The following is a 25,081-nucleotide window of genomic DNA, read 5'->3' as shown; positions in this document are numbered from 1 at the left end:
AATAATACATTACCATATATTTATGTGGTGTTTTCTACAGGAACTGAAACACTTTATGGATAGTACTGTTCCTCTTCTCAATATGACAGTGAGGTAGTAGCAGATGTAAAGCATTTATCCATGTATAATATTAGCATATAGACAAGGCCATTCCAGAACACAGGACCCCAAAGCCACACATAACTACTTTCTTTTTTCCCTTTGATTTATGATATCTCCCTCGGTTAATGAATAGTTCAGAACTTTTACGAACCCCAAGCCCACCTCATTAGCACATGCCTACTCCATATTTTTTAATACTAAGGTTGAACATCAGAGTAATTGCTTGTTTCCAGTTAGACATTCTCATTTTGTTGTAGGATCAGATAAATAAAAGTTCACACTGATTGTTTCTATGAAGGTATCACTTAATACACAGCCTTTGAATTTGCCAGCTTAAACACAAATACACTGAGTGATTGTCAGACACCCACTTATGTCTTGAGACACAGGGCTAAATCCTGTGGTCCAAATCCATTACCTTTGATCTGAATCAGTGATGAAGGACACTACCCAAACAGGTGTAGCCACTCTGGAAAACTGTATGGAGGGGCCTCAAAAACTTAAAAATAGAACTGCCCTATGATGCAGCAATTGCACTACTAGGTATTTACCCAAAAAAATACAAAAACACAAATTTGAAGAGGCACATGCACCACAATGTTTATAGCAACATTATCAACAATAGCTAAACTATGGAAAGAGCCCAAATGTCCATCAACTAATGAATGGATAAAGATGTGGTGTGTATACATATATGTATACACACAGACACACACACAGACACACACACGCACGCACACACACACACACACTGGAATATTACTCATCCATCAAAAAGTATGAAATCTTGCCATTTTCAATGATGTGGATGGAGCTAGCGTGTATTATGCTAAGTGAAATAGAGAAATACAAATACCATATGATTTCACTCATATCTGGAATTTAACAAACAAAACAAATGGGAAGGGGGGAAAAGAAAGAGGGAAACAAACCATAAGAGACTCTCCATGATAGAGAACAAACTGAGGGTTGATGGAGGGATGTGGGTGGGGGATGGGCTAGATGGGGGATGGGTATTAAGGAAGGCACTTGTTATGATGAGCACTGGGTGTTGTATGTAAGTGATGAATCACTGAATTCGACTCCAGAAACCAATATTCACTGCATGGTAACTGACTGGAATGTAAATAAAAAAAAATTTTTTAAAAAGAACACTATAAGGGGCACCTGGGTGGCTCAGTTGGTTAAGCATCTGACTTCAGCTCATGTCATGACCTCACTGTTCATAAGTTCAAGCCCTGTGTCAGGCTTCGAGCGGTCAACTTAGTTTGGATTCTGTGTCTCCCTCTCTCTCTGACCCTCCCCCACTCATGCTTGCTCTCTCTCTCTCTCTCAAAAATAAATGAACATTAAAAAAATTTTTTAATAAAAAAATAAAAAAGGACACTTATCAAGAATGTTTTGAATAAGCTCATCACTTATGGAAAAATACTCTCAACATCATTTAAACTTTGTTTCCTCTTCAGTACTTTCTCCTTATCCCATGGAAGTAGGAATTTTATTTCCAATGAAAACTACACAAGAGAAAATGGTTTTTAACATGCACCATGAGAAAGGAGGTTAGCTATAAGGAAGAAGTTTCCGGCAATAATAGTTGCTTTGTAATTTGCTACCCAGGACGATTTTAATGTCTATGGTATTTGCCCCGGTGTGAGCCTAGAGATGAATTTCAGATTAATTTTTCATGGCTACTTTCTGTGATTCTCTTATTCTTTTTTGATTTTTTTTTCGTTTTTCTTCTTCTTCTTCTTCTTCTTCTTCTTCTTCTTCTTCTTCTTCTTCTTCTTCTTAAGAAAGGCAGACTACCACATGCAGCATCTCATTTGGATGTGTCTGGAGTCTTTAAAGCTTGACTACCCTACCTTCTCCTACAAGTGAACCTTGAGAGCTTGTTTGGAGGTTCTAGAAGGGGAGCACAGTTAGTCATATACCCTTGACAGAAGAATGGTCCTCCTCTATCAGAGACGGACATCCTCTTCCACTGAGCACACAGCTTAGGGAGGGATGCACATGGAGTGATGAGGGAGGAAGGAGACACCCAGGTCGGCTAAATCAACCCTGCCCTTCAATAGAGTGACAGATGTCACAGCCAGATTATCATCAGATCTTCTCTTATTCTTATTCCTTTATTTAACTATGAATTTTTAGACCGAACTTAGAATGGCCACACATCTACTGTAAATTTTATATCTAAAATAATTTTAAGATTTTGTTTGTTATTTTAAAATCACAATTCTCCCCTCCCCAAACCATGGGCTCTAGGTTTGAGATTCCTAATTTGTTCCTCACCTGCTGGATTTGTTTTCTCCCAGTTCTAACATTTCTGACCTTTGACACCAGAAAACCAGATTGTACTAGATTTTGCAAGATTGTCACAAGGAGAAAACCAATCTGGGGGCATAGACTGATAATCTGCCTGCTCTTAGTTGTTAACTGGGTCCATATTCCTTAAAATAGAAATAGTAATACTTTTCTTATTGACTAAAAAATATACATCAGCAGTTAGAAACACCCAAAATGTTAGATCATTTAATTTCTGAAGCTGTGACAAATTTTGTGGCATTTGTCTTATACCTCCTAGTTTTCTAAAATTTCAAATACCATTTAGATGCTTAACAATAAGACAGAGGATCAATTTAAAGCTCTTTCTTTTTTATTGAAGTATAATTAACATATAATGTAATATTAGTTTCAGGAATACAACCTATTATTCAACAATTGTATACATTACTCAGTGCTCGCCTAGATAAGTGTAGTCACTGTCAGCATACAACATTGTTACAATATTATTGACTATATCCCCTATGCTGTACTTTTCATCTCCATGATTTCTTTATTTTGTAACTGGAAGTTTGTACCTTTTAATCCCCTTTGTGTTTTCATTCTCCCCCAACCTGCCTCCTCTCTGGCAGTTTGTTCTCTACCAGCTTGTTCTCTGTATTTAAGAGTCTGTTTTTGTTTGTGTTTGTTTTGTTTTTAGATTTCACATATAAGTGAAATCATATGGTATTTGTCTTTCTCTGCCTGACTTATTTCACTTAGCATAATACTCTCTAGGTCCATCTGTGCTGTCACAAATGGCAAATGGAAAGATTCCATTCTTTTTTATGGCTGAGTAATATTCCATTATATATATATATATATATATATATATATATATATATATATATATTCTTTATACATTCATCTATTGATGGACACTTGGACTGCTTCCATATCTTGGTTATTGTAAATAATGTTTCTATAAATATAGGGGTGCATATGTCTTTTCATATTAGTGTTTATATTTTCTTTGGATAAATACCCAGGTGTGGAATTACTGGATCATATGGTATTTCTTTAATACCATAGTAATTTTTTAAGGAATTAAAAAATTTTTTTTAGGAATCACCTAATTTTTAGGTGATTTTTTAATTTTTTTTAAAATTTTTTTAAATTTTTTTGAGGAATCACCCTACTGTTTTCCACAGTGGCTGCACCAGTTTACATTCCCACAAGTAGTGCATGAGAGTACCTTTTTCTCCACATCCTCATCAACCTTTGTTATTTTTTGTCTTTTTGATACTAGCCATTCTGACTGGTGTGAGGTGATACCTCACTGTGGTTTTTATTTTAATTTCCCTGAGGATTAATGATGTTGAACATCTCTTCATGTGTCTCTTGGCCACCTGTATGTCTTCTTTGGAAAGCTCTCTCTTTTTAATACCAAGTTTCTAATCTTGCACATTCATATGCAACTATTTAGAAATGACAGCAGGACTTACAAGTTTCAGATATGAGTAGAGTTTGACTAGTAATGAATCCTAATAATGTGACATAATGTCAGATAGCAGGTTGTTTCTTTCCTTTTTTTTCCCCTATGCTAAGGCTAGATATACAGCAAGATTTTTTAAAGTGAATTATAGTCAACTAACTTTGGAAAAGAAAATATAATAAAAAGACCACCCAGTTGATAGCCCTTAAATAACCTGTTAAAAAATATTTATATACCAAAGTGAGATCCAGACACAGTTCTGGTTATTTTTTAAAGATTATTTGTTTACTTCTTGGTTCAAAAAAATCAACAGATAACAGTGATTTCCCAAAGCGCTCACATAGCTATACAATATTTAGTAACCTAAAGATATTGTACATAGGGCACAAATTAAGTTTTCTAGGCTGTAATTCCAAGATAACAGGACAATAGTGTAGAAAACATGGACTGCTTAAGCACTGAATAGGATACAAAGCAATGAATGATTAATTCCATCTTCCATCTTACTCTTTCTTAAATGAAATACACTATCAGCCTCCCCCTTCCCCCACGCACACACACACTCCTTCTGGACACCCACAGATTCAGCTTCCCAACACATGAAGGTGTAGAGAGAGAAATTGAGAAGACTGGCATGGCCTGAAAAACCTGAAGTGTCCAGCTCCAAAATCCTCTCCTGCTTACCTGGACCTCTGTAGGGTTCTTCTCACATAAGAATGAATAAGTCAGGGGCACCTGGGCGGCTCAGTCAGTTGAGCATCCACCTCTGATTTCAGCTCAGGTCATGATCTCAGGGTCCTGGGACTGAGCCCCACATTGGGCTCCACGCTTAGCATGGAGCCTACTTAAGATTCTCTCTGTCCTTCTCCCTACTTGCACTCTGTCTCTAAAATTAAAAAAAATAAATACCAAATGAGTCACTTTGAACATATTGCTGGCTTCTAAGCTAAGCTATGCTTGCTTTTTTTTTTTTTTTTTTTTGGAATCTCTTTGATGCCTCCATCTTAGTCCTCAGCAGATTTAAGAATCTTCTGGTTCCTGAGTGTTTCCATATTTTATGAGCAGGCTTAAAACTGATCTAAAGTTATTATTGCTTTATCGTATTCCTTTAGCCAAGACTGGAGGAAGCAGAGGATAGCAGGACAAATTTTGAATCTATATGACTCCCAAGGGCAAGGCCATTGACACCAGCATGTTGACTCTGCTCACTAAGCAGCCTCACAGATGAGTTCTGATTGTGGAAGTGTCATCGCCTACTTTACAAGTGGGAAATGCTTTGAGGTCCCCAGACTTCTGCAGGGTGTGTTTCATATTTAATTCTATCAAGAACCATAGGTGGTCGGGGCGCCTGGGTGGCGCAGTCGGTTAGGCGTCCGACTTCAGCCAGGTCACGATCTCGCGGTCCGTGAGTTCGAGCCCCGCGTCAGGCTCTGGGCTGATGGCTCGGAGCCTGGAGCCTGTTTCCGATTCTGTGTCTCCCTCTCTCTCTGCCCCTCCCCCGTTCATGCTCTGTCTCTCTCTGTCCCAAAAATAAATAAAAAACGTTGAAAAAAAAAAAATTTTAAAATAAAAAAAAAAAAAAAAAGAACCATAGGTGGTGTATTAATACCTCCATTTTACATAAATAGAAACTGAGACTCCAAGAAAATGAGAAACGTGCCCATAGGAAGCTGTGATTAAATGTTAGTCTGACTCTCTAGAAAGCTCACACCCTTTTTTTACTCTTTCCTTCAAGCTACTTGAAGAATCCATTGTCAAATTTCCCTTTTATCATCCAGTACTATTTGAATGCCTAGTTAAACATCCATCAGGGCATCCATATGCTTTGCTCAGATGTCTTTCTGGCAAGAACTAGAAAACTGTGGGGTGATAGACTTCCAGATGAAGGGTTAAGTGAACTAGCTATAACAACTTAGACTGTCATTTATCAAATCTCTATCTAAGCCTTAATAACCTGGGAAAGGATGACTCACAGAGCCCAGAGGCTCTTGTTGGCTTAAAGGAGAGCTGCAGTGTGTCAGAGGCAGGTCTGCTTAGTGCAGCCTGTTCAAAGAAGCGCCTGAATTCTGACTCACACGAGCTACATGACTAAAATGGCCCCTTCAAAAAAATCTGGAAGCAATGCTGCCCTCTTGGACTGCACTCTTCTGTGGCACCAACACAGGGTTATTGTCCTAATGTGTTTATAACAACCAGAGAGACATCAGAATGTGAAGTCTTCAGGACACAGATTTCATAGTGGTTTTGGCACAGTGTATTCCACCGAGCCTTGTATGTTTATGGGAAATATTAAATAATCATTTGATTGGTGATTGGGGATAACAGACTGAGAGCTGGGGGACATAAAAGCGTGGGGTCAGAGAGATTTTCTTGACTACAAAAGATAAGGAGCTATAGGCTGTGGGAAGTTTTTATGAGAGAAAGCAGTCTCTATGTAGAGATTCTAGGCTGGCTGTGTGGGCATGAAGCAATTAGGTCTGCAGGTGAGGTGAATCAAAAAATATTTCTAAGAAATTTTAAAGGTGTGAAGAATTTGAGAAGACAGATAGAAGAGGAGAGAGGGCAAACTGATCTGACAGACCTGCTGGCAGACTAACTGAAATTTCTTGACCAGTGCTAATGAATAGAGTCATGCATATTTTCTCAAGAAAGAGAACACTGTAGAAATATCACAAAATTCCAGAAACACTAAAATCACCACTTTTTTTTATGTGGAAAGGCAAGAAGCTACAGAGAAAAAAGGCCAGGTGACTTCATAACAATTCTGGCCCTGATTGAGGCAAGGATAGAGATATTCCAGTTATTTCACAGGTCTACAGGCAATATTGGGCCCAAAGCTATTGTGTTGCACCATTGAGTGACCTAATCAAATGAGCACTCTCAGATTTACAATGGAACTTTAGATCCAAGTGTGGAAGAATGGTGTGACTTTGCATAAAGATGAGTTCCGAAGGCACTCCTGGGTGGCTCAGTTGGTCGAACGTCCATCTCTTGATTTCAGCTCAGGTCATGATCATTTGGTTGTTGAGATGGAGCCCCGTGTTGGGCTCTGAGCTGACAATGCAGAACCTGCTTGGGATTCTCTTTCTCCCTCTCTCTCTCTGTCCCTCCCTCGCTGGTGTGTGCTCTCTCTCTTTCTCTCAATATAAATAAATAAACATTTAAAAAAAAGATGAATTCAGAAGACACATGGGGGGAAAATGGAAAAGGACTCTTCATTTCATTGTCAACACCGCTGAAGTATCTCATTAAACCTTATCTCACATCCATGTTAGTCACGTCCAGTCCAAGTCATCATCAGCACAGGAGAATCAAGAAAGATTATATAATGATTCCTTTAATTATTCTAGCCTAATTCCTACCTTTTTTGCCTGGATCATTGGCAGAGCCTCCTAATTGGTTTTTCTTAACTGTGGTGACACACTGTAAGGTAGCTTCCATGCTCCCCAGCTTCCTGGGATTCACACCTTTGTGTAATCTCCTCTCTCAAGTGTAGGCAGGGCCTGGGATGTGCTCCTGACCAATGCATTTTGGCAAGGTAATGGGATGTCGCTCCCATGATCATGTAATGCTGTATAAGACTCTGTACTACTAACAGACTTGCTCTAGAGTTTGACTGTCTGTCTCTATCTTTCTCACTCCCTCTTTTTCTTTCTCCATGGCTGGCTTTGAAGAAGACAGCTAAATGAATCCTACAGCTGCAAGAAAATGAATTCTGTCAACAACCAGAGGGAGCTTGAAAGCAGAACCTTCCACAGTCAAACCTCCAGATGAGAACCCAGCCCTGGCTGACATCTTGACTGTAGCCTGAAATCTGCTTTTTAGGCTATATTTCCAAATTAAAGTAAAATTTTCTGTTTAAGCATGACAGAAGCATCATCAAAAATTCTCAATTCTATTATCTAGATTATTTGCCATATGACCAAAGGCATGGACCATTTCAGAAAAACAAATCTGTGCTGTGGAAGAATACCAAGATCACCCTAACTCACTGAAACCCACCACATATTCAAGTTTCTCTTTGGTTTTACAGATCTGGCACCCAACTCTACTATCATAAGATCAGACTTCCCAATAGGGAACTTACATAAAACTAAAGCACCAAAATCAAGATACTTTCCACGTGACAAAGTTGGCCACAAACCAGAGTTCTATCAACTAACTTTTTCTGTATGGTTATAAAATGAGTAAACTTATCTCTTTAAGCAATCATAAGACTAATTTTGTCAACACCTACTTGTCACTAACTGGCACAACCGGATCTCTAAGACCTTAGATCTGTAATCTTATCCAATACCTGGGAGCAGCAAGGGTCCAGGCTTGGTCCTGTGGCTCAGCCCCTAAGCTGGACAGGCCTTGTGGGGCTAGGAAGGGTCAGGATACTTCTATAACTGCTGTCTTAGCAGCAGAAGTGCAACGATTTTACACATTGGAGAATAATTGTTTGAAAAGAGAGAGCCTTGGGGTGGTGGAAAGAGAGTGGATCTTAGAGTCAGAAAGACTTGCTTAGTTTAAATACCAACTGTGGTCCTGACATCCTGCCCTTAGGGAAATTATAACTTTTCAACTTTATTTTTTAATTTTTAAGATGTGAATATAGTTCCTGCATTTTGGAGTTGCTATAATAAATAAAGGTGATAGTAAGTATAAATTGCTCAGAATGGTGCTGACCCAAAGTAGGGGCTTCGTCAATGGCAGCTATTATTAATAATAAAGGCATATTAAAGGACAACTTCAAACATTGCATTATTGGTGTGGAATAAAAGCAAACACTAAAGAACAGCTCTGAGCAGTGTGTTATTGGCAATAAAAAGAGCATGGCTAGATTTGAATAAAGAGATGTAGATTTCCAGGTGAAAGCACAAATACATACGATATACACATTTGCTCATGTATGTAGTATTTGCCCTTTTTATGACCCATATGGATGATGACTGAATAGCAGAATTTTCTACACTATGTATTATACTGTTTGGTTGATGATTCATGTTTCTATGTAACTAGAGAACCAACGTTCTGCCTGGGTTTTAGTTCATTTATTTGTGGTTTAGTATAGATGTTCTCTGTACTGGCAGGATGGAGTAGGTGGCTTCCAAATTCCCCTCAAGCCCCAACTCTAGGAAAAGCTTCATTTAGAATACTTTTACTTTATTAGAGTACACTTCTGGAACATGCACAGACTAATTGAGACAACTTAACCTTTCATACTACATCACACCTGGCAAGCATACATTGCCCCTATATTAGGTGAGGGATGTAGCAGCATGAGAGACCCTACTTCCCAGAGTCTGTACTCTACGGCTACCATCACACAGAGCAAAGGAGTCCCACAGGGACCTTACAAGCTGATCCAAACAATAACCAGACTCTCCAGCTGGGGTGAGGGCTCTCAGCTGGGTGTGGTTTCTACAAACAGCTTCCTGGACCCTGGCCATATTTTCTCAGCATGTGCTGCTTCAGTAAAGTTTGCTTTCTTATGGTAATGGTGGTGTTCTTTGCAATGGGGGGTGGTGATAGCACCAAGGTAACAACACCCCACCATGGTGTCATGAAAGCTACAAAGCCTCCCTCTTTGGTTCTTTTGGTGTTGTGGTCAGTGACTTTGTGGAAGGCTCTGTAGTGCTATCAGAATCTCACCTACCGTTACAATCCTTCACTGTGCTGACCCCTCAGGAAAGGCAGTGGTCCAGACAAGGCATCTCAAGCCCACCCACACTATCTCCTGCTATCAGGGCTATGTGCAATACAGGAGCAGATACAGTGAATGGAGAAGAGAGTCTATTAGTTCCTGTACTTTGGGATTTCAAGACAAGTTTTCCCAAATAAATGCATAAACAAAAAGCAACTGCAATCTAATAACAGAAAACAGTACCATTTAGCCTTTATAGTCACACTATCTAGGTTGTATCCAAATTAGACACTTAACAGTTGTGGCACCTGGGAGAAGATGCTTAACTAGGCTATGCCTCAGCTTAGTCTCTTCAGAATGGGGATGATAGCTGTACTCCCCTCATAGTCCTCTCCTAAAAATTACAGATGAATTCTCTGCTACATGCAGCCAAAGCACTTAATACAGGGCCTGGCACCTATTGTTATGCTTATTATTATAATTTCATAAAAAAAAGATTATTTGGGGGGGGGTGTCTGGGTGGCTCAGTCAGTTAAGTGTCTGACTTCAGCTCAGGTCATGATCTGACAGGTCAGTCCATGAGTTTGAGCCCCACAGTCAGGTTCTCTGCTGTCATCACAGAGCCTGCTATGGATCCTCTGTCCCCCCCTCTCTCTCTGCCCCTCCCTTGCTCTCTCTCTCTCTCTCAAAAATTAACAAAAATTTTTTAAAAAGGAAGATTATTTTAACACCAAAAAAGTAGAAACGATTTCAGATTAAAGGACAATCCTTCCCAAAAAAACACAGCTGGCAAAGTAAATACGTGTGTGTGTATATGTGTGTACGATCTCTTAAAGTTTCATTTTATAAATGATAAAATACAACTATTTTCTTAAAACCTCTTGGCTAGTTTGCAGATATAGTCAACAGTGTTATTTGAAGTGAAAGTCAAATTCAGCTCTGTCCTATAATCTTATTTAAATGCAGTGTTGAAAATATAGTTTCTCTTAGGCTTATTTTGAAAAATGGAAGTAATACAATGGCAATACACTCAATTCAAATGTTTGGAGCTGATTAAGAAGAGTCAAATATAAATAGCCCCAAGGAGCCACGATAATATGCCAGTTTCAGCCTCAGGAAGGTATCAGGGAGAAGCCTACTGGACAATCCTAGTTCAGAGTCTCTATACCAGGGCCCAATCCATAGACTGGTTGTCCACCATTTACCAGTGACTACTTCTCTAAATACCTGGTCGGGAACTTCTAGCTCTAGAAAGCCTTGAATTACAATACTTTTGCTCCTCTCTCTTTGTCCATTACCCTTTCCTGTCCACCACTTGGAAGAAGAGTGACACAAGATTGGATTCATTACTCTATGTGCTGAGTGATTTTCATACTGTTGACCTTTGGGCTTATGTTACTGTATTTTAATTCTCCCTACATGAAGAGGATGAAGGGCATAGCAGTGTAGATTCCTGTCTGTCCTTGAAACATATTTTATACCTTGAAGCAAGAGAATAAATTGGCCAACCTCTCAAGGTTTCTGCTAGCCTCAGTAACCAAGTACCAAAGGTCACAGTATTAGCTGACAGAATTATATTGGAAAGACACAGAAGCAGGACAATGGATAGTACACTGAAAAATAGAAATTCAAAGACCAAGATTTGAAAAAAAGTTTAGAAGTAGTTGATAATTATAACAATGACACAGTAATCACCATTGTTAACATTATCCTCTTTGTCCCTAACCAAAAGGAGTGTTTTAGTCAGGGTGTCAGCTGAGATTCACCATAAGGTTCAACTAAAGACATTTTAGTGAAGGGGCACCTGAGTGGCTCAGTTGGTTAAATGTCTGACTTTAGCTCGGGTCATGATCTTGTGGTTCGTGGGTTCAAGCCCTGCATCAGGCTCTGTGCTGATAGCTCAGAGCTTGGAGCCTGCTTCGGATTCTGTGTCTCCCTCTCTCTCTGCCCTTCCCCTACTCATGCTCTGTCTCTCTCTGAAATAAATAAACATTAAAATTTTTTTTTAATAAAAAAATAAAGACACTTTAGTGATGATACTTTTTGTCTAGATGTCGGAAATAATCAAAGGATGTGGAGGCATCCAGAGACCAGCAACAATGGGAAATCCTAAAGGTCAACGGAAGGAAATAGTGTTGCTGGAGCTCACTGAGAAAAAGCTGGGGCCATGGGAGCCATGGATAGAGAGAGACCCAGCTGCTGATGAGAAGGCAGTTCTAAAATAAGGAGGGAGAGGAAAAGAAATACCCCAAGCCCTCTCTTTCCTCCCTCCCTGGAAGTCTCTGGCCAGTACCTCCTGTGGGGCTACTGGGCAAATTCAACTGGGGGCCAGCGAGCAAGAGGCATTGGGAGATGCCATCTGCAGGCACAGGACAGAGCAGTACTAAGAAAGGACATGGGGGGCAAACAGAGAATAACCAGAACAAGTACTTATTATCTGCTAGGCCCTGGGCTGAGTGCTTTAGGTAGATTATCTTATCTAATTATCAGAATGCTTCTGTGAGGTAGGTACTACTGTTATTCTTGTTTTCATAGGCAAGAAAATTGAAGCTTACAGAGTTTTTTTTGGTACTATTTCTATTATAAGCGAGGCTTCAAGAGACATCCTTATAGATCAATGCTTGAGTACATCTGTGGTGATATGCTTGGATTAAATACATTCATAGAAGCAGAAATGCTAGAAGAATAGGAATAAACGTTTTTATTTAGATATAAGTCATCAGCTTATCCATAAATCAGCAAGATAAGCATTAATACCCATGTCCCTGAATCGCCACTCAAATTGGCCATTCATGATAATAATAATAATCCTATTAAGCTAAAGAATAGCTGCTAGCTGTTACTAGAAATTAAAATTTTTATTACTTTAAAATTTGAATCTTTTTCATATTGTTTCAGTCATTTGAATTTAGTTTTGAGTGACCCATTTATTTTCTTTGGAAAGTAAACATTCTTTAATAACTCTCCATGTTACTGATATTGTTTAAGATTTAAGCTAAAGCAGATCCCTGTTTCTGAGCTTGTAATTGAGTTTTATGAATTTCTTCCAACAAAGAGACAGAATCGTACACTGTAAATGCATGGGATTGTCAAGTTCCATTTCCCCGCAGAGACTTGTTTCAGCACACCGTCTAGGTTGGCTATTTGAGCTCCCAGTGAATCAGTCTCCTAGTTGGGTCAGCATACTTCAGCAGCATCTATGCAAATGTTTTCGGTGTCTCTCTCTCTTCCCATTGTCAATCTTGATAGCACCAGAGAGGTCAGATGGTAACTTGCATGAAATCCCAGAAAGCCTTTATCTGTCCTTTCAATTGCCTCAAGAGCAATTGGTAAAATGAAGTTTGTTTTAATAGTTGAGCCCTTGAAGCAACTCCTTCAGAAATATATTGTTTCTGAGCATTTGCTTCTCCCCAGTTGATGTCATTAGAATCTGAGTTGAACTGGGATCCAGCTTTCTTGTGTGTACCTCAATGATTTTCTCTCCAAATCCCTTTCTTTTCAATATTTATGGATTCTCATTGGTCAAAGCTACCTGTCAATGTACATTTAATGTTCATTCCTCTGCTAATGGCATGCAGATTTACAATAAAATTGTGGCAAGACTCTTGTCTGTATTCCTACCTGACTTTTATTAATGAAATTTTTGTATAAATTGTATGTTTGTTGGGTGCCTGGGTGGCTCAGCCCATTAAGCATCTGACTCTTGATTTCAGCTCAGATCATGATCTCATGGTTCATGAGTTAGAGCCCCACTTCAGGCTCTGCGCTGACAGCGTGGAGCCTGCTTCAGATTCTCTGTCTCTCTTTCTCTCTCTCTCAAAAATAAACAAACATTAAAAATATTTTTAATTGTATATTTGTGTACAGGTATGTATCAAATGTATTTTGTTTTTTACTACGGGGTTGCGTCCCCAAAATTTTGAAAACCAATGAATTAGCAGGCCAAGGAAGATTTATTACAAGAACTAAAACAACAAGAATGGAGAACTACAGCCGGGTTTGGATGGCCAGGCCATTTCTACATGTGTTCCAGCTAGTAAAGCCACGTGAGCTGGCGCCTGAGCTCCCACTGGCTGCACAGGAGCAGTACTAGCTGCATCCGAACATAAGGAGCATGGAGAATTCCTGAAAACAGCAGCAGGTAGCTGTGTTGGGAACTCTTTCTCCCTGGCTGTACAGGTTCGACAGGGAAAGCCCTGCTTTCAACTGAGAGCAAATGACAGAACTTAGGAGCAGAGTGTGTTAAAGCTTTAAAAGACTTTGAAAGCCACGGAACCCTCATTTTATATTCTGGCCAAGAAGGGTGTGTGAAAACCTCCTGGTGTCCAGGATGGCTTGTGAGCTTCTTTCCTTTTCCCATACCGCTACTCCTCTGCTAGATAATCCTGCCTGACATGAGGGATTTGATAGGATAGAAGTATGTTGGCATCCTCAAAATTGGGACCTCCCCATCTTAAAGCTCATCAACATGAAGTCTTTCCTAAGCTGAAACTTGCCCATGATTATCAAATGATATACGGTTGTTCGCGATACAGATAATGTTCCAATAGGGACCTCACTAAATATCCTCTAAAAACTCCTATTATACAAGACCTCTGGCTGAACTTCACCCCTCTGCTAAGGAGTGAAAAAGAATGGTGCTGTATCTTCTAACTTCTCTCCCCAGCTCTACTCTAAATGCTGGAATCATTAGGCAAATTATCCTATTTACCTTGTAAAAAGTTGGACAAAGTGAGGCATCAGCCTCTAGAAGAATGTAATTAATTAAAGATAACTCAGTTGGTTGAATTTAATATCCAACTCTGGAGTGCCTACAAAAGGACAAGGTGACCATCTATTATTAAGTTCTTAGTAGCTTTTGGCTTTCTTTATAACAGATGTTTTCCTGTGTTGGTCAATAGTATCCTATGGGTTATAAAATAAAGAAAGAAGTCTGAACAATTGATTGGCAAATTTCCCAAACTTAGGTCAGCTTTAAGTATATGAGAAATGGTGCTACACCGAGGGCAAATACCAAAAAAAAAATCAATTTGATGTTATAAAATCTATTTTAGTTTGGCTGCATGCTGCCTGAACTCCCACTGCAGAGAATGGCAAGCAGTCAGTGTATAGTTCCAGACATCAATATAAAAAAAGTGTTTATCTGATAGTGCACAATCTCCTTAGATTTGCTATGTAAATTGCTGCTAATACAAGAGAGTTGTTCTGTGTTTATCAGTGTATTTTCCCTTAGAGTTCATACTCTAACTGCAAAATTATTTTTGTAATGAGAAGATTGAAAATCTATCCTGACCAACATTTTCCAAATATTAAGTGTGATTACAAAAGTATTGAGACTTTCTAAAAAACAGCCATGGAAGGCTGCAAATATCATCTAACTCTACTTTGCTTGTTCAGAATGTAACTGGAGCTCCTTTTTTTTTTTTTTTTTTTTTCCTACTTAACAGTTGTATTATCTTGGGCAAGTATTTTAGACTCTCAGAGCTTCCATTTCCTCATCAGTGAAATGGAGATTTGTCCCACAGATATCTGCTAGGGAAACACAAATGCAGCATCTTTGCAAAAATATTTTTTAAGATTAACGAAATAACATGCAAAGTTTCCAATATAGCAACTAGCTCATAGTAAGTCTTCAATACATGGAAGATGTCATTATGCCTGATTTATATATGGCTCCTTCTACAAGACATAAATCTTATTCTATCATCTACAATAAAATCTTCAGAAGTGAAACAAAAAATGAAAATACAAAGGACATCATTCTGCCTACCTATCAGCGCTGTGCCCTTCTGTCTATTCCTTGCAGTACAAAAAGTTTTGGTGTGTGGGGCAGGGAGGATATCCACCTAATATCTCTGCTTAAGGACGTTTTCAACATGCTATGCATTTAGAATTCTTTTTTTTTTGTTTTAATTTCAATTCCAGAATAGTCTCAGAAGCATAATATAAAGATTCAATAATTCCATACATCACCTAGTGCTCATCATGCAATTAAAATTCTTCATAATCTGGCCTCTACCTGCTCAGCCTAACTTCCATACTGAGAATCTAATCACTGCTGCACCATCTCATTCATGCCTTTTTGGGTTTGAACACAATGCCTCTCTGCTTGCAATGTCTGTCCCTGATTCTCCATCCGGCAACCCCCATGTAATAGCATTTCTTTTTCCCACCTCTACCTTGCACATTTATTCTTTCTTCTGTCCTGTGCTCCAGTATCACATTGTGTATTCTTGATGTATTAAAATTACTTGCTTGCACACTTATCCCCATCAATAGAGTACACAATAGTATCCCAGAGTAGAAACCATGGGAGACATGATTGTTTGGAGATTAAGAGCAGACACTCTAGGGTAGAATAAACTTGGGCTCTTGCCCTTTACCATCTTGGGTGGGCTACTTAACCACTCTAAACCTATTTGCTCATCTGGAAAAAAAGGATCCTACCAGTACCTCCTTTATAAGGTTATCATGAGGATGAAGCAAAATGATGGACAGTCAACACTTCACATCATATCATAACATCTATAACTGTTAAATGCTTTGCTTATTTGTTTGTTGGTTGTTGTTTATTTATTCCTTGAGTTTTTCTAGTAGCTAAGGCCTAGAACATAGCAGGTGTTTAGTTAAAGTGGAATAAATAAATGAATGGGGACTCAAAAAACGCCTCAGAGTTACATCTCCTTATGTATAAGAAGTTTTTTTTTTTTTTAAAGTACTTCCATGATTCACCTGAATAACATCCCGAAGTAGCTTACAATTCCTAAATTGAGAGATGTGACAGAAGAGATTTGATAGAATCATTTTTGGAAGAAAGATGGTTCATTTACAAAATGTATACTTGTTGGAATTTTCATGTTGTTATGATTTAGGTATGACTCAGCAAAAGTGCTACTTTTCTGAAAAGTTGCTCCTATGACTCCAATAGACTTCACAGAGAAAGGCCTTTCCATGGAAAAATCTGATTGCAAAAGTATACTAAATGGGGCAATAATCCCATCTTTGGGTCATCCTCAGACTAATTTGTCTTTTTGTTACCACAATGTCCCCTGGTGTTTTAAAGCTTGTGGGTACTAGCCTGTTTCAGATTCTGTGTCTCCCTCTCTCTCTGCCCCTCCCCTGTTCATGCTCTGTCTCTCTCTGTCTCAAAAATAAATAAACGTTAAAAAAAAAATTAAAAAAAAAAAAAAAAAAGGGGCGCCTGGGTGGCTTGGTCGGTTAAAGCGTCCGACTTCGGCTCAGGTCATGATCTCACGGTCCGTGAGTTCAAGCCCCGCGTCGGGCTCTGTGCTGACAGCTCAGAGCCTGGAGCCTGTTTCAGATTCTGTGTCTCCCTCTCTCTCTGCCCCTCCCCTGTTCATGCTCTGTCTCTCTCTGTCTCAAAAATAAATAAACGTTAAAAAAAAAAAAATTTAAAAAAAAAAAAAAAAAAAAAAAAGCTTGTGGGTACTGTTGGATACCTAAATGGGAAGCCAGGTACCTGCCTAATGAGTCCCTAACCTGGGATGGGATCTAAGGACCCTGGTCCAAGATTTGTACCAATGCTTCCCACAATGCCACATGAGTGATAGGAAGACAGACAGGGAAAGAAACCCCTGATTCTTCTATCGCCTTGCATTATTCCAGGAGTTCTGTTAGAAATATGAGGATATGGATCCCTTTTATTTTATGCTTTGCTGTTTTACAATGGGACTTGGTTTAATGGGGCTTATCTGCATCATCATCATCATCATCATCATCATAATATAATATAAATAATATATAATAATTTATATAATATAATAATAATTTATATAATAAAATATAATAATAATTATTATTATTATATTCATACTTTTTAAACAAAACCTCACCCTGTAAATTTTAATGCATTACATCTTGGATTTTTCTTTAAAATTTTTAAAGACTTTTTTAAAGAGCAATTTTAGGTTCAGTTAAGAGAAGACACAGAGATTTCCCATCTACTCCCTGCCCCTACACATGGGCAGCTTCCCCCATTATCAATCTCCCCACCAGACTGGTACATTTGTTAGAAGGGGTGAAGCCTATATTGACACATCATAATCACCAAAGGTCCACATTAGGATTCAGTCTTGGTATTGTACATTCTATGAGTGTGACAAATGTATAATGGCATGTATTCCATCATTGTAATATCATACAGCGTATTTTCACTGCCTTAAAAATCCTATGTTCTATCTATTCATCCCTCCCTCCACCCCCTGCCAAACCCTCACTTTAAACATTTTATTTTATTCCTGTGGCTCCTCCTATTCTACTATCTCCTAAATCCACACCCTTGTTTCTTCAGTGACAGATAGTATATGGTGTAAACTTTGTTTTGTATATGCAGCAGGCAACATTTTCATTATGTTAAAGATTTGTGCTCTGTACTTTTCCTTAGCAATATGTTCCTTCTTTATGAGTCTGGCCCTAAACTCCATAGATTTTAATTATTCCTAGAGTCTGGTTATACATCAAAAGATCTCTCTCGCTCTCTTTTTCAGAATATGGTGCTTAAATGAAAAGCTGCTAGGTTGTTCACACACTGCTTTGAGGAACAGCTTTTCACAGATGGAAGGGCATAAAAATGATGGGCTGTTATCTTGTAGCCTGAAACTCCACTCTCTGAACACATGAAATATTGATATTAAATCAAGCTGTACCTGGTTTCCTCCATATGAATCCTTCCAAGTTCTTGACCTCTGTTCTATTGCTGTTTCATTTTAATCAGAATTCCAGTGTCAAGGTGGAGATGGGGGGATATGTGGGCTCTGTGAAAGAAAAATTGAAGTTGGACTAGCTTCTTGTGTATTTTTGTAAATTCAGGGATGACATAGAACAGTAAAAATCAGTGTAGCGATGATGTGGTCAAACAGATAAACATTTATTCACTGTGCACTATTGCATGCATTTGCAATGACATCATTGAAAGCTGACAAGCAGCACTTCTAATGTTAATATATAATAAATTATGAAAGAAAATAAATTCTATATTAGATACTAATTAGAATATTAAAGTATTGTTTTCTACTATTTAAAAAAAACAGCAAAGCTTATAATGGCTCCAACACTTATTTCTCACTCATTACCGTCAAAATGAGTGTTCCTGATTAACTGGGGCTCGCCTCTGGGCACTGATTCAGGGTCCTAGGCTCCTTCCATATTGTGGCTCCACCAGCTTCAACATACAATTTCTAATGTTGCCATATCCCTCTGCATCAATTCATGTGAAGGAAAAGAGCATAGCCTATCATGGGAGATTTTTTATGCACCAAGCTCAGAAACGCTACATATCACCACTTTTCCTTCCATTGATGAGAACTCAGTCATCTGGCTGCACCTTGGTATAAGACACTCTGGTATATAGTCATCTGGCTATATGCCCTGGAAAAGGAAGAAAAGCTTGTGTTAATCATCTAGAAGCCTTTGAATAAGAGCATACTTTCAGTAAGAGCATCTTCAAAACTTGTTTTCACTACTCCTGAAGCCACGACTACCCTGTATGCTAACTTGAATTTAAATTTCAAAAAAATTGTCTTCATAGATAATTTGACAAGATCATGAAACACGTGTTTTTTTTTTTTTTAAATATAAAAAGTCCCTTCCATTAAAAAAAAACTTATATTTTCAAGGCGCCTGGGTGGCTCAGTCGGTTAAGCGTCCGACTTTGGCTCAGGTCATGATCTCACAGTTCGTGAATTCAAGCCCCATGACGGGCTTTGTGCTGACAGCCTGGAGCCTGCTTCTGATTCTGTGTCTCCCTCTCTCTCTCTCTGCCCCTCCCTCACTCGTGCTCTCTCTCTCTCTTTCGCTCTCTCTCTCAAAAGTAAATATTAAAAAAAAATTTTTTTAACTCGTATTTTGAATACATTCTGAAAGGCTGTCTGCCCTTTCATTCCCTGTAATTGTCTTACCATTCTGTTTAGAAGCAATATAGTAAAAGGAAGTCATATACACCTGGATTTTCCAACTTCACATAGACAGGAAAGCAGAAACTATAACCAAACCCATATCTGTCAGTCTTCAAAGCCCAAACCATTAAACTCTAGAGGATTTTGCCTCTCATTGGCTACACTGTGTCTAGTCCAAACTCTGGTTCTTAATATCTGGTAGAACAGCCACAGCATCATGAGGACATGAAACAAAATCAAGAGGAAAGATTTCTGAAGTATTAATCATAAAAACTTTCAGTGTCAGTTATTTCCTGTGACTCCTCTATTATTATTTCAAGTTCTTTTTAATGACACTTGTCCAATCACTTATGTCCATCCTGGGGATAAACTGTACACCTTTTGGAGGTTAACTATTTCAGAACCTGGCATACAATTTTGACAAAGTCACTAATTGGCCCCACGGGGGGCCTAACCACCAACAGGAAGATTACTTTATTTTCCACCGTCACCTTTGTAACCAAATTCTATTTATACAAGTTTTATTTCTAGCTTTAAAAACTTGTACTTCAAAATCAATTTTGTACCTGTTCTTCGAGGTATGTTAGCAAAACAGAAGGCTGACATTTTTATGCTGAAATTCATGGAAAGCTTACTATCTATCCCTTATATTGGTTCTTGCAAGAAGCCTCTCCCTCTTCCATGTTCTGCTGTGTTAATTTATCAGTTTTAAAAATCACTTAGAAAATCAGAAAAATTTTCAATGTCATTTACATATAATCAATAATTATTTCTTTCTAAACACAGGTTTCTGTGGTTCAAGAATTGAGATTAATTTTGCTGAAGAAAAAAACACATGATGAATTAAATACATATCTTCAGCTTTCCATCTGATTATGAGAAGTTTTTTGAGCATCTATTAAGTGAATACATCATAACACATTGAGCATAAGAGGAAGAAAAGACGTACTTTGTTCCTTATAAGGCAAAGGTGGAGTAGTAATAGATTCACTCAATATAAACCAAGAATACATACTAAGTAAAAAATAATAAATAATATAGGCACCTGGGTGGCTGAGTCAGTTGAGTGATTCTTGATTTTGGCTCAGATCATGATCCCAGGGTTGTAGGATCAAGCCCTGAGTTGGGCTCCATGCTGAATGTGGAGCCTGCTTAAGATTCTTCTCTCTCTCTCTCTCTCTCTCTCTCTCTCTCTCTCTCCCCCCTGCCCTTCTCCCCTACTCATATGCTCTCTTTCTCTAAAAGAGAAAAAAAATAAATATATAAAAAATAAAATGTTTTTTTAAAAAATAAAAATAAATCCTCTCATAAGAAGCAGTAAGTCAACAAATGATCAGTCCTCTTACAGGAAGGCAGCTTAGAGAAGTATTTGCTTTTAGGTTAGATTATGAATCTCTAGAGGAATTATTTAACTGATATTCATAAGCCCTTGATGTGTTATTAAACAAAACAGTTAAGCAAGCTAAGGAGAAATCTAGTAATCTGCTTTAATATTTAGAATCCATAAGACTGAGTAAATAAAGTAATAGAAGAATATAATAATTAATTCCATAAATAAGTAAGTTAAAAAAGAAGAAACGCCATTAATGAGAATTATTTTCTTTCTTAGAATTGCCCTATAAAAATGTTTCTAAAAATCCCTTTGATTTAGCAAAAGTAGATGAAAAACTCCTGATAACTTCAGTTTCTGTATGCTTATTTTTCTTGAGTGAGGAAAAAAAAGTTGGTTCCTGATTGGATAATCCTTCAGAGAAAAGGTGTTTTGTTTGTTTGTTTGTTTATTTGTCTTTTAAATGTTTATTTTTGAGAGAGAGAGAGAGAGAGTGAGAACGAGAGACAGAGTGTGAGCAGGGTAGGGTCAGAGAGAGAGGGAGACAGAATCTGAAGCAGGCTCCAGGCTCCAAGGTGTCAGCACAGAGCCTGACACGGGGCTTGAACTCATGAACCAAGAGATCATGACCTGAGCCAAAGTTGGATGCTCAACTGACTGAATCACCTAGGTGCCCCAGAGAAAAGGTGCTTTTAAGAAATGATCCACAAAGGAAAACCACGGGAGAATGCACATCAATTCCCCCAAAGCAGAACCTTAATAAAATATTTTAGCAGGAAACTTTATTTAGTGATAGTATAGCATAGTGTTGATATCATCAGCCAGTGCTGATGAGTATTCCAACTATGGATATAAACTAAAATTAAAAATACAGATTACTCTTTATGTAAAAGAATTATTTCACCAAACGAATGAGAGAAGCCTAGGCCTGAGTTACATAGTAATCAGAATATGGCTAAAAAAGAAAGTGGTGATCAAATAGAGTTGGAAAGCAGCTGCACTCTTGGTCTAAAATCCCTTTCAAAATGTAATGTCACCAAATTGACAGATTATCAGTTTGTTTTGATTCGAGCTGTCTCAATTCTACAATTAATAATTTGCACTCCGAATGTAAAATGATCACAAGCAATGTGGTAAAGGTGACACACTTCTGGACCGAGTCCACATGCACCGTTGATTATCCCTCAGCCGTGTGACCTTGGGCAAATCCTTTTAACCCTCTGGGTCTTGCCCTGAAACAGTATGTATTGGAGGGCTCTGCATCCTGCCTGCTGCCTCCAACTGTCCATCACTCTGCTCTCAGGGTTCTGACAGGCTCGTGACCCGAAGATGCTGGCTGACTGTGGTAGGGTGAGTCTGGAAGATGGGTGGTCACACAAGAGAGCTCTGGAGGGAAACTATACTAAGATGAGGTCTTTGAAAGTTTTTAGAAAAGACAGCTCATGCATTTCCAGAGTCATAAATTGTCACACAAAGCCAATGATCTCATTTTAGTGATATTTGCTATTGAAAGAAATATGGATAACAACTTGTCTTAAAATCATTTCATGATGTTGTGGTAAATAATATCAAACTAGCCTGGAGCGCTGGCATTTTACACCGCCTTTAAATATTAACAAACAAACAAAAAAGAGACCTCTTGATCTTCCCTGAATAAAAACAGGTGGAAATGTAAAATCATCATATCTATTTGAAAATCAAGAGTATATCTCCATTTTTGTCATGAAGTACAGTGCCATGTTTGCAAAATTATTTTTATTTTGTATGTACCCTGTAGTGCTCAACATTTTAATTGCTACTTCCTCAATAAAATTATTGGAACTCTTCCATCTTGCCATTAGCACTTGCAAAATAACTGTTAACAATATGTTATCCAGACACAGAAACTTTATAATTAATGTTGGAATAGTCTTCAAAGTCTAGTGACTAAAATATATCCTATAAAAATTACTGGACTTCATTCAATGCTGTTCTGCCATTTTAAAGTTCAATAAATGTGTTGAGAGGGAGATATTTGGCAACCTAAGTTGGGCAGTCTGGCAGTGAGAACTGAGATGCTGGAAGTTTTGATTTCTGTTGTGTGGTAAATATACCAAAAGCCTCCAGGGTTTTAGTGCAACCCCTGAACAGCTAAAGGAGATCTGACCAAATGCAACTCCCAGTGGGAATCTGAACAGTCATTCGGGGCTATATTCCCACCTTGTCAGATGATGAGGCGCTGGGACAGGTTCCATTTAAGCAATAAAACACAACAGGCCATGTATATATCTGGGTGATTATAGCATAACTCAGATTGTGTTATAAGTCATGAGGCTGAAGGCCAAGTGTCTTAACTCCATGAGAAGTGCAATATTGGCCCTGAAACACACTGCCTGAAGTGTCTTATTGCTGTCAAGAAATGGAATTTCTACAGTACATTAAGAAAAGGAAAACACTTAGCACAGTGGATTTAAAATAACCATGGCTATGACATCACTGACAGCTAATCAAAACTCTAATTGCAACCAGAGTTCTGAGGCTATTGTATAAAAGGTCTTAACAGACACAGCCATGGATACAAGGAAGAACAATGCCTATGCCATGAGAAGAACCCCAGTAGCACAGGATCTTGAACAAAGAATGGGATAGTTGGCAGTTTTCATTCTCATTAGCAGTGAATTGGTAACATTGCAGTTATCTAGCCTTGAACAATTAAACCAAAAAAAAAAAAAAAAAAAGCAAGCAACGCAAACACTTTTCGAATATTTTCATCTTCATTCAATTCAGTTTCAATATTCATTTTCATACAGTTAAATATGTCTTTAAACAATTAAGGGATGAGACAGCATAAATGCGGGAAAAATCCAGTTCAGATGCCTTGGAAGAAATGAAAGATTATAATGAACTGAGAAGAGTTTGGGGGTCACATGTTGCTCATGATCCATGCAAGGAATTTCCAGTGATATTAAGTTGAAGTTATCCAAAAGAACTGAAGTCACTATGTGGTCATAAGGACCCAGTTCAGATTTTACATCTGAATCTGCCTAACACCACAAAGTGGAACGCACCATTTCAAGGTCCAGTTAACAGCCTCAATAAATTTAACTATGCCAAAGCACACACTGAGAGGTATGTTCAGAAGGTGCCACAGGGAGGCATATAACATCATAAATGAGAGTGAAAAAAGAACTTGTCTCAGGAGTCAAAGGATTTGGGCTTAATGATTTTCTGGGTCACCATGGATAAGTATTTAATTTTTGTGGGCTTTAGTTTCCCCCCCAGTGAGCTCTCCTTGGACTCTGGTTATAGGCATTCCTTCCTTAGGCTCAAAATGAAGCTACCTAGCCATTTCCTGCAAGTTCATTGACAAAGTCATAATGAGGTAAAATATATGTAAGAGATGCTGCCTTTGTTTTTTTTTTTTTAAGTTTATTTACTTATTTTGAGAGAGAAAGCAAGCATGAATGGGGGAGGGGCAGAGAAGGAGACAGAGAATCCCAAGCAGGCCATGCTATCAGCACAGAGCCTGATGCAGGGCTTGATCTCACTAACCACAAGATCATGCATGACCTGAGCTGAAATCAAGAGTCAGATGCTCAACCAATTGAGCCACCCAGGTGCCCAAAGAGATGCTGCCTTTGATACATCGTGGGACATACATGTATATTTGTAAATAAAATTTACATAAGAACTTTGTCACCAGTTTCAGCAAAGATAACCTTACAGACAAGCAATTATCAATGCACTTTTACTAATGATATTAGAGCAGCAAATTTTTCATGTTCTTGTGGGTTAAAGCAAGTAGCAGTTTGTCCCATCAAATAGTACACTTAACTTCTCAAACAAAGGCCCCACAAAATCATGTTTCTCACTTTCTTCCCAATTTATGGAAAATTTTTCTCTATATCAGATCTGTCAGCCATGGCTATACTAATTTACAGGTAATAATTGTATGCTACCTGTAACAAAATATTTCTAATAGTTTTGTTTATATATATTTCTAATAATCTTTATATCAGTCTGGATTTTTTTGTTAAATGAGTAACCAAATGACTAAACTTGGATATAAATAAAATTTCAATTCCTTAAAAATATCATCCTCTTATTTTTATGAAATAGAGCACTTATTTTGTTATGTAAAAGTTTTATATATATTGAGATTTTTAAACTTAGCATTTGTTCACCCAACCCATTTAAGATAGTTAAAAATCCTGCTGGTTTTAATGACTTTAATGGTTTAATATATATTTTAGTATAACTTGAAATGATCTGCATTTCTAAGTTCCAATTTAACCAATGATCCTATAACAGATCTTTCAAAAATAAAACTCTTCACAATTATAATAACCTTTGTTTTGATAATACAAAGAACT

The 25,081-nt window shown here is 38.0% G+C and overlaps 1 long non-coding RNA gene across 3 annotated transcripts in view; it reads right to left on the bottom strand.

Annotated features, from left to right (window-relative positions):
* Positions 1–18,151: 18,151 nt before the first annotated feature.
* Positions 18,152–25,081, bottom strand: part of LOC131514510 (uncharacterized) — a 55,438-nt gene continuing 48,508 nt past the window's right edge. For 2 of the 3 annotated variants that reach the window (XR_009263103.1, XR_009263101.1), the window contains one exon: positions 18,352–18,872. This is a non-coding gene — a long non-coding RNA (uncharacterized LOC131514510). Of the gene's footprint in view, positions 18,260–18,351; positions 18,873–25,081 lie in introns of those variants that run through there. The other variant, XR_009263102.1, reaches the window with a different exon arrangement.

Source organism: Neofelis nebulosa, chromosome 6 (genome assembly GCF_028018385.1).
Source record: "Neofelis nebulosa isolate mNeoNeb1 chromosome 6, mNeoNeb1.pri, whole genome shotgun sequence".
Taxonomy (NCBI): Eukaryota; Metazoa; Chordata; class Mammalia; order Carnivora; family Felidae; genus Neofelis; species Neofelis nebulosa.
This window is presented reverse-complemented; position numbering and strand designations above follow the sequence as displayed.